Below are 11,727 nucleotides of genomic sequence, written 5' to 3' on the forward strand. Positions count from 1 at the left end.
TCAATTAGTTGTAAGAAATTTAGCAGGATTATGTTAGAACAAACTCTATTGTGATATGAAAATGATTAAATCGTTGGACTTGATCACTTTATTAGCCCAATGAGCTCCGAACAAAATTTTCTTTTCAAGTCTCGTTTTCTGCAATTTATGTGCTGCATAAGCTTTTACCGCCAGCATACATGAATGGTCCTCTAAGGTCCTTTTGAAATTATTTGTAAGCGCAATGTGCAGATCCGTTTTATGTATTTTGTGCAAGCTAGACTTATTTAATATGATGCATTCAGAGTGAAGTATAAAATAGGTACCTGCTACATACCAATGGATCTCCCATATACGACAACGCAGAAACTTTAAATTTCAAGTATTGAAGATAATCATTTTTCATGGCAATGATTCAACGAGATTTTTTTATCTATCAAAGAAATATTTTACATTTCACTTTTCAGTCACTGTATTGTTATGGTCAGGCTAGATTTAAAAAACTTGTCATCATATTTCCATTCATCCTTAGAAGTAGAAATTTCATCCCGTAACATTTTGTTTTCCTTCGAGAATATTCCATCGCATTATAATTTTTTTTTCCACACACGTGAAAGGTGGAACTCGGAATCGAAAACAAAGTGCTCGTCATCGCAAACAAGTGTATAATATTTACACATGCATGTGTCGTAGCACATATGCCGGTTTGTACAGCACCATCTGTACAGATGCGTTGTTAAAGAAAACACGGTGGCATCAGGCAAGATCGGAGATCGATTTCGTGCCCAAGAAGTAAAATTTCCATTTCCCAGTGCGATACACCCAAGAGGAGCTGGAATTGCGTTTTTTTCCCCAGTCCAATGTGTGTGTATTTTCCATAACCGATCGACTCGCTTCACGGGAACAAATACATTGATTTCCCGTCACGCTATTTCGTTGTCACTGTTGATACCCCGAAGGAATGTATAAACTCATAGTTTCTGCGCTTCTGCGTAACAGAAATGGAGGGTATCGGTTTGTTTGTACACACGATCAGGGGTTAGCTACTTCGTAGCTTCTGGTAAAAAAGTTTGGATTTTTAAGACATGGCTTTTATTCTTTTTTGTTTCATTGGCCAATCCTCAAGTAACTCGGTCGTTCGAGTCTTGTCAAGTGAACAAGTGACAATGAACATTTTTCGAAAATATATTTAACGTGTATGAGTTAAGAGCAAACCCATGAGTACTTAAATGCATGAAAAATATTATGGAACTTTTTTGTATGTGCAGTCCACCAAACTTTGCACAGATTTGATATTTAACAGAATTTTTCACGCTTACTTACATGAATCGTTAAAGATCTGTGATAAAAAATTTCAAGAAGCAACGTAATAGTTTAACATATGGCAAAATAAGTGAAATAATTTTTGTTCATCTCGTGCAATATTCTTTTTTTTTTTTTTTTGCATAGCTGCGATCTCAATGTAAATGGATGGAAACAACATGGCTTTCATATTTATTTCGCAATTATCAAATATCACTGTCGAATAATTTCTTGCGGCCACGTATTTGTCTTTTATAACTTATGAAAAAAGGATGAAAATGTTAGATACTGATTATAAAACATTTACTCAGGATATTTTAGTAGAAATAAGCACTGCCGTTTATGACAAATAAGCGCATAGAAAGAAATTAGCCATATTCGTTGTACTTACGCAATTGGTAGCATTGAGTAATCAAATCAATAATTGAATGACAAAACGAATTCAACCCTCTCTATTTAATGATTGCTTTCTCCTCCGTACTGTGAGGCTTTGTCTCGAAGCTGCTAAGTACGAATTAATACACACATATTCGCATACACACGCAATTTTGTTGTGTTCGAATGATCGAGTTAGCATAGGAAACTGATTTTTATGTTGAAAACAAGGCTTTTGCACAACTGAAACAGACAATGTTAATTCAATTACTGTCCAAGTATAAAAATTTTATAGTTTGCCAAGCATAACGCAAGCATATTTGAAGGCTATCATTAGGTATCAGTTGTGTTTCTCACAAGTGGATGATTCAATCAATAATCGTCGACGCGTGGATCCATCCACGTCTAGCATTGATTTGTGAAATCATGCGTAGAAAAATACTTGGAGCAAAAAATTGTCCTAGAGATAGATATACTAGGAAATTCCAATAATCGCACTTTTTACATTAATCGCAGGAAATTTCTGATATTTAACGAAGTGAGAAAATAACCTTGTCTCACTCTTACCGCTCATTTGAAAATATAATTTAATTAGCTGCCAACTTGTTTTTATTTCCATCATAAGTTTGCCATATGGGTCATACAAGCAATTCCATCGGAAAATTTTATTCAGAGCGTAATGTCTATGAGGTGAAATCGAGTTTCACTTAATCTCAGGTGGATAAGGGACGTAACAAACGACAGGTTTTTTCGCATCACTACATTAAATAATTCATCGATGTGTTAAATAGTATCGATTTTATTCAAGTGAACCTATATTTTTAACGCATATAAGTAATCGAAACAAGATGGTGTCATTGATTCGTTTGGCAATTTCAAGTACCACAAGGCTCTGTCGATCAATCAAATTCTTCCGAGCTGTATAATACGAGTATCCATGAAAAAGCCCTTATCTCTGCCTATAATGGAAACCTTTTTCGTTGCAACAAAAAAAAGCCCTTTTATAATTATAACTGATGAGATGATCGAGAAAAATTAGTGATTGGTGATCTATCGAGGAGTAAAAGAATTAGAAAGACTTGGCGCTCGCTAAATTAATATTATGGAAGAAGCGTTAAGCCATTAGTGTTATAGAAAGAAAAATGATTGAGCTGCACAATGAGATGGATCGTTTTTGCTGGTGAATATTCACAAGTATAAAAACATCTGACTGATCAATGAGGATTCGATTATGCAATTTTTTGATACCTTATATTTATTTTAATTATTTATTGATCGAGAAAACCAGGTAACACACGTGTGATCTTTCCATGTGAGTATCTGCAACAGTGGATGATCGGACATCATAACTTTGGGAGTGTTTGTTCTAGCGACGTTGATTTCGATAAGAGCTCAATGCAACGGCTAATCCGACAACAACTGTTAATTATTTCGGCAGCTAATCACAAATCGCAGTAAAAATAAAAAGTCAAAGCGAACTGCCTCATGACTACCTATTGCGATTGTAGAAATAATGAACGTTCATAACCGGAGTTTTCGTTGTGCTGAGCTGCATATCGTCATTTTTCTCAGCCTAAATAACAATATATCTACCACATAACCGGATTATTGGCATTTCAATGCTCATCCATATTTCTCATTAAGTTATCATATCAACAAATGGCACATCTGATTTTGGCATCACAATCATGTTTCTCATACCAGTCTGCATGCACTATACTATAATGTATAAGCTAGTGCAACGACTAATTTATTCATCGACGATTCTCAAAACAACTATTTCATTTACTTTAGCAATAATAGCACACTGTTGAAATCTGTTTAAAATTGAACAGGCTACACACGGTTTGTGTAAGTTACGTTTGACACAAATACACAAATGTCCTTTTAAAAGTACGCAAATCTTGTGTATTTTAGCCGTTTAGTAACTATTACTATCCTATAGTTTTGTGTATTTATACATTATATAATTTAAGCTAGAAGATGCACAAAATTTATGTAATTTCGATTTTTAATTTTTGTATTTTAGTACATTACACAAAATTTTTAACTGTGCATCTGTTATGACTGCCACAACTCTCTCATTTGCCGTGAACGAATTTACAAGATTTTGGTGATACCTAGCAGTCTTGGCAATAGTAATTGAAGAATTACACGACCTCGTAAGAAGCGTGACCTCATATGACGACTCTCTGATGGATCTCCAAGATGGTTCTCCGCTCCCCTTTAAAGCAGACCGATTCCTCTTATCTTACCAGACGGCCAATATTATTTCATGCTCTCCACGAGATTAATGAAAAAAAAAAAAAAAAGATCAATACACATCCTCTCCAATCGAAAGGTAAAGAGAGAATAATAAAAAGAGAGAGAAAAAAAAGAGAAACAACCTTCAACCTCTAACTGATAAAAAAGAAGAAAAACTAGCCAGAGGAGGGGGCAAGGGATGGAGGAAGGAAAAAAATAGAGGACTTGAACAGCCCTCCAAACTAATGAATCGTGAGCCCCTGACGCGTAAAAAAAAAGAAAAAGAAAAAAAAAACAGAAGCACGAAAGAGGAGAAAGGAACGATTCCAACACACGTGCCATTCGTGTACAGAACCAAAGCTGACCGCTACGGACAACCCGTACTGTTAGAGCAGAGCAGGGTAAGAGCAGTGGAGTGAGGAAGAGTCGGCTGGTGCTGTGCGTCGATTCTACTTGCTCGCTTCTCACTCACATGCACCACATGCACGATTCGACCGACCAGATGGCTGTGTAGGTGTGCTGCACCGCACCCTCTTGGAGCTTGACGTGCGCCATGACCTATACCTTTATACCACATACTACTCCTATGCCAATGCTCCGGCTGCTGCTGCTGCTCTAATGTAAAGGTAGAAAACCCCCACCCTTGCTTCTATATTTTTCTCTCTTATCTTTACCCCTGCCCTCCATGGCCATATCACCACGGCATGGCCGTGTGCGTGTATGTACAGCAGGTGCCATGACGCATATTTAGCTAATTCATGCTTGTTCAGGGGGTGTTAACTGGTAGTACCTCAGGTAGTATGGGGTCGCTTAATAGCTGTACAAAAGGAGGGTGGAAAGTGTGAGACGAGAAAATCTCCTATTGCTCTTCTCCTTATTCTCCTTTGGTTGTTAGATCGCTTAGCTTTGGCCCACGTATCGGCGGGGAGGGTTCGAGCAGCCTGGGGTACAAGCATCTGTGGAGAGCTGGGCTCGAATTTCCAATTCCACGTGCGATCGGGGAAGCGTGGAGATCACCATGTATTTTGGTTTTACTTTTTTCACCCTCGCGAGGTTACTCCTTGGGTTCCGCTGTTGTTTTCCCCCTCTATGCACGCACTGAACTTGGGGTGAAAATTATTGGAAATCCCTGCGGGAGGATAGTTTTGTGCGCGTCCGTGTTGAACGGTATGTATGCAAATTTGATACACCACGCGTTTATCATCGGAACTGATTGATTCGATTGATGGTAGAATGTTGTATGGTTGGCCAAGGTCGTAACGAAGCAATTCAAAAGAGATTGACGATCGATGGGCGTTTGGTCGGTCCATGAGTCACTGATAAATTGATTTTTGCAGAAACAGGGTGGTGGAGGGAGGATGTATTCGTTGTTTGGGGCATTGCTTGATTTGATAAATTTTACAATTTTTTTGTTTTTTTTTTATAACACTCCTTAACTGCACGTGTCGGGTTATTTTTATATTTGGAATAATAAAGAATTGCGTGATGTGTTTAAAAAATATTGTCAAACGAGATTTTCATTCTAATTTTGTAAAACCTCGAGGAAATGTATTTATATTGAACAGGATTTTTCTTTTATACATACGAATTATGCCAAAATAAAAGTGCAATTATTCTCATCATGAATGTAAGCCAGTAGTGTATCTCACGATTCAGTCAGCCATACTGACAAAACATCCCAACTGCACTGAATAGACCATTACATATGAAATTTTTATCTGTTATTGTAAACCTCAGATAAGTCAATATAAATCAGAAGTTACTTCCGTAACAAAGTAAAATAATAATATTACACAGCTTTGGTCTGTAAAAAATTGTATAGTTTTTTAAATAAAAAAAATAATTAAAGAGAAGTATTTTACTTTACGATTGAGAGAAACAATCAAAGCACTTTGAATAACGTACTACTTCAAGTGTTCTGTATGATCTATACATTTTTTGGTCTGAACTAAGTAAATACAAACTGTAACTATTGCACTCCACACAACAGCTTTACGGTCCATGTATTTGAAATGCCCTTGCACAAAGCACTTTACAGAGAATACTTGTCTTTTTCAATACAAAAACAAAGAAAAAATGGCTAGCGATCAAGACTGGTCAGTAATCAAAACAGCTTTGGAATCAACTTTAAACATCTAGGTAATTTTTAATGTTCATTTTCTCGAATCATATAAAATTCAGTAGTTTAGCTTGCGTTTTCGTCAGACAATCTATGTGCGTGTCTTAAAAGACTTTCTATTGAAAAAGACATTCGATTAGTCTGATGAATCGTTTATGTCAGACAAAACATCCTCACCCTAATTGTTTTTAACATTTTTATAGTACATTTTTTTGAAACAAAATATAGTAGAGCCCTCAGCTATTAAGGTAGCCTAATAATTAAAATAACTATAAATGAGTAGTTCAAGTCACGCTTTAGTCAGACAAGCTATCATAGCACCTAAGAACTCCTGTTTCTGTCATTCTATAGAATATTTACGATTTCAACAAAATGAAGTTAAAGATAACCAGTAAAATTCTTCAACATGAAGTCAATTGAATGTCAAAACAGCTTAATTTTCATAATTTTTGGCTTTTCCTAGAAACATTTTCATTTTTTTTAGTAAAATAATTTTAGAAAAATTAATAGAATTAAAATTAAATTAGATAATAAGTAAAAAGTATTAAGTACTTTATTTTTAGAATTTAGCAATATCCATTAAATGTTAATTTGTTTAACTTAACAATGTTTATTGAAATCAAGTGCCTTTCGTATCATTATTTTAAATGTACGTACCTCCGTTTCCAACTAAGTGCTGATAAGTAAAATAACTTAAAAATGTATCATTGAAGTGTGATAAATTTTTTAAGTATTTTTGACCAATACGTCTTTTTTATAAGACAAAGTTAGTGAAAATATTTAAAAGATGACCGTTTTCTGATTACTGTTTTCAAACATTTTCCCTACACCTTCGATAAAAATAAAAGTAACCTTCAATTTAAACCAAGAACTCGCCAATGGTTCCGAATACGCCTCTTTATGTTTCTCCCCCTCCCGTATTAATGGAATCTGAAGGCAGCTCAAGCATGACAGATTACATTCGGCACCTCTCTCCTCACCGTACACACGTATACGCACAACAGCTGCCCTGTGCGACAGGTACGTGTTCGTTACGCCCGAAGGAAATACTAGGGAGAATGTACGGGTGGATATGCTTTGTACTTATATGCCCCGTCGGCCACGAATACTGTACCCTTCGTAACGAGCACCGACGATACTGACGACCAGCAATATGGTCTCAATGCGCGTTAATTGAGAGACTCCACTACCTGATGCATACCTTACCTCATCGTGTCTGATGTGGCTAATGGACGATCACATGTCGAGGAGGCTTCATGTGTACACCCACCTATTGTTCCCAGTCTCTCATTATAAACTTGGTACTTTTTATGACTAGTACTCAGTGATTAGCATAACTATGAAAACATCAAGTGGACGATTTGTTTTTTTTTTTTTTTTTTTTTTTTTTTTTTATAATTCGAATATGCAATGTAAAATAGTATGTGTGCATGGACACATAAGATTTAGTCGCACGTCGACGCAAAAAAATGTGTTGTTAAAGACCGATCATGTCTTTTAAAACTTATTTGGTACTATAATTGATAAGTCTTTATTACAAAGTTTTTAATTCTAATGGAATTTATACATCGCACACAATGCTTGCAATGCCTTACACCCATTGTGTTGAAAAATTATTTGTTTGTTTATTAAATTTAGGCAAGATATTAGACTATATTGAAAAATTTACGTTAAACTAGGCCAAAATTTTATTTGTGGCCTTGATTTCATACTATAACCTGACAGTTCACAATCCAGAAAATGTTGTCATAGGAAAAAACATTACGAGCCCCATGATTGCATAACTCTAAAAAATGAAAATCAGTTTTTTGCATGCAACTGTTTGAATACATATTTTAGATCGATGCACGGTCGAGAAAAAATGTTAAATTTCAAAAAAAGAAAACTTTTTCTTACCTTTCTAGTGAATAAAATAAAATATAGATGTTTAAAAAACAGTTTTATAATTATATCTTTCATGGTTTTTGTAAAAAGTGTTTCTTTGGTCGAAAAAATTTGTGGATCTCATCGAAATGCACCTTGTTTCTGCTAACCATTGCTATTTAAATTGAGATTCTGATGGTCCATAAAACAATAAACATTTAAAAACGACAAAAAATCAGGTTTTTGCCCATAACAGTGTAAAGTTAACATTACAACACAAAAGTTTTAGATTATTAGTAGAAATCTAGTATCCTCTTATTTTGATTAACTGAAAATAAAGTTATCAGCGATATTTAAGGGACAGTTTTAACTATTCATTAAATATTAATTGTAAAATATTATAAAGAACGATTATTTGATGGATAATAAAAATTGTCTCTTGGAGATCGCTGACAACTTTGTATTTATAAGATGTAGATAAAAATATTACCTAAATTTCTACGTATTTTTTAAGTACTTGTTTTGCGCTCTAAAAATGAAACAAAATATTTCACTATGTGAAAAAAATTATTTATTCTGTTACAGCTTATGTTTTAGATGTATGCGTGATCAAAGAAGGCTGTAAATCGATTTGTAAAGTGTGATCATTGTGGTTTAAATAAAAATAATTTACAAAATAATCTATAAAACTCTTGTAAAATATTTTTTGCTTTGGTAAAAATGTAACAGTCATGTATTGGCACTCAAATTTATTTTATGCATAAATTTAGCTGCTTGTTTCCTCTTGGCCTTCTGTAGCTGTTTAGTTGTAACCAAAAGCTTAGGTGCTTATAAATTAAATATTCGTGAAACTCAATTTATAGTTAGTAGTAGTTGTTTTTTATTCGATATTTATATGCTTAACTGTTTTTCAAAGCAAAGTGCCATAAAATTAAGTTATACTGTTTAAAAAATAGTTATTTCTACTATTCAGTTTAGTATTTCAAAATACTTTTTCCAATTGATCTATGAAAAGCTTTATCAAAGCTTTATTTATTTTTTTTAAATTAACAAGACCAGTTACAACAGCATTTTATGATAGTAAATGGTTTAAATACTGATGATTACAAACTTCATCTATACTAATAATCTACCTTTATTTGTAAATTTTTTGAATCATGATTCAACTTACAAGTACATTTTAACAAACTATACGCCTGATTTTATGGTGTAGGTTTGGTATGAAAAAAATTTTTCACGTTTGTTAATATATAGATCAATATTTATCGCTACTTATCCAATGTATCATTTACTACGTGAGCCGCATTTCAAACCATATTGTTTACCTTGTTTACCTTTGTCTTTTTTAGTTGTATTATTTTCAATCAACATTTCATTATACTTCTAAGTAATACTAACACGTGTTACTCATAAAGCTCTCAATATTCAGAGGTTCACGTTGAAGTGGATGAAAAAAGGTAATCCACTGTTTTTGGGTGACCTAAATATTGAATCTGCGAATGTACATTAGCGGTATAACAATAATCCATGGTTTATAATTCAGCAGCCACATTAGTGTGCACGAAGCTTATCACAGCAAAGCCAAATGGATTTGCGCGTAGCTCATATAATTTTATCCAGTGTCAGTGTACATGAGTGTATAAACGCTAGCAAACACCTATAATTTTATTAAGACTTTGATGCTTCTCGTACTATTTCAAGCTTTTGACAGATTCGTCAAAAATTCACATACAGGGTTTGCGGTGTTGAATGCGTTTTGACAGAACACCACAGTTTTTCCATAGATTTTCTAGCTGATAGACGTAAAAACCGTAACGTCTTAAATTGTCAATCAAATCAAAAAATACCTAAAAATATCACACTCGTTTCGCATACAATATGATTTATTTATATCATGATATATATAATAATAATATAATTTATATTGTAAGTCTTTTCTTTTTTTTTTTTTGTGCTTTCATTCCTATAAAGACAAACTGATAGTCCAATTTATGGAGCAACTAGTGAAGAAAACGTGACGTAAAATTTTGCAATGGTGATGGAAGTGGACGTAAGTTGATTGAGCACATTCATAATAATTGATATCGTGATGAGTAGGCACTTCTTGTTCTATTTCACGGATTACCGAAAAATCTAATGCTAACACCGATCAATACACGATAGACTTGCTCATGAATTTTCAGTTCATCAGAGGCTTATAGTCCATGGAGCAAGTATGGAGGAATCTTTGACATTGTAACGATTGATGGAGTTACTTCTTTTATTTTTGTGCCTAAGCGTGTAATTAAAATACCACCATAAAATAACAAGTATTTCACATTGAAATGTAGTCCCTGCAACTCGTTGCAAGTGCCCGCCAGCGTTTCAGTCTGAAATGGCAATATTTATTTCAATCTGCGTTGAACACGGAATGCTCGCAATTCCGGGTATTCGTCTCGTTTCGATGAATCACTGCTGCGATTGCATTGTTGAGTATTGATTGACCCCATCCTCCCATGTTACGGTATGGATGTCTTTTTAACTTTTGTTTTATAAGCCAGCAAATTTAAACCCCGTACTAGCTGTGATTGTCTTTCATTGTATACTATACGTTAATTGGGAGTATTTTTTTGCTAACGATGCAAATGGTGTTAAAAAGTTGCTTGGATGGAATTTCGTAACAAAAACTTTCTTTTGACACGTAAAATAAGAGACTATCCCATGGATGAGAGGGGGAATTTTTTTTTTTGAGAAGAAATGGTTAACTCCCTTTTGAAGACTACGAGTGATGTCGAAAGCTCATTTGAAGAAAAATGGGACGCCAGACAGAAGAACTTTTTCAACGAATTTCCAATTACCAGCATAAAATAATACAGATAGAGGATGAGAACGAAAATTAACTTGACAACCACAGAAAAGTGGACTGGAAATAAGCTTCAGCACTAGTTTTCCATCCAAACACTCATTATCCATCGAAATCATCTAGCAATTAGTCGTGTACACGCGTACTCATACTCCATCCCATCTCATATTCATTTTCACATGATACGCTATTAATCCCTTGTTCAATCACTGCACAATGAAAAGCCAGCTTCCAACCCCTTTACCTTTGTCCGCGTATAACACATCCTGATTTATGGGATTATGGTTCCTATTTCTGCGCGGAATATTAGTTTTTCCTGTGGGAGGCTTGAACGACTCAAGATAATTACGAAGGGAGGAAGCGCCGATTCCTTAAAAAAAGGCTAATATTTCCTTCAAAACCTTTGTACAGTGTGACTACACTTTATAAATACAGAGGCTTATGAGTACTCGTATCGCGCAGTACACGTACGTTTTGTACTATTATAACATCGTAAATGAATGAACGATCTAGCCAAGTTAATCACGCATGCATGTGGATTATTACCAAAAGGATGAGAATATAGAAGGGATTTAACAGGTAAATACGTGCTTCGCTGTGATAGTAGGTAATTGTCAACGCACATCACGTACAAAAGAGCAAGGGCATTCGTTTTAGCTTATTAAACGTGGCACTGACACAGGTGTATGATGTCTGATGTAAATTACTTTGAAGGGAACAACGTAAATATTTATGAATGAGCAAATAAATTTTCAAACATATTAAAACTACCTTTATTCGTTGTAGACATCTCTTATACGTGATAAGCCTCAGATCTGACTGATAAACATGGGGTATATTGATAGATCTTGATAGCTCTAACATGAAAAAACCGTGTTTCTATTTATCAAAAAATGTATGTATATCAATATTAAATACTTTAGTAGGCTATTTTGATGTGATACCATATCAAAGGGTTGCTACTATACCACTTTAAAAACTTTAATGAGTATTACAGGGAATA

This window comes from Copidosoma floridanum, unplaced genomic scaffold, assembly GCF_036245765.1.
Source record: "Copidosoma floridanum isolate Cflo_tuat_1 unplaced genomic scaffold, Cflo_Japanese_pri ptg000040l, whole genome shotgun sequence".
In the NCBI taxonomy this organism is placed as follows: domain Eukaryota; kingdom Metazoa; phylum Arthropoda; class Insecta; order Hymenoptera; family Encyrtidae; genus Copidosoma; species Copidosoma floridanum.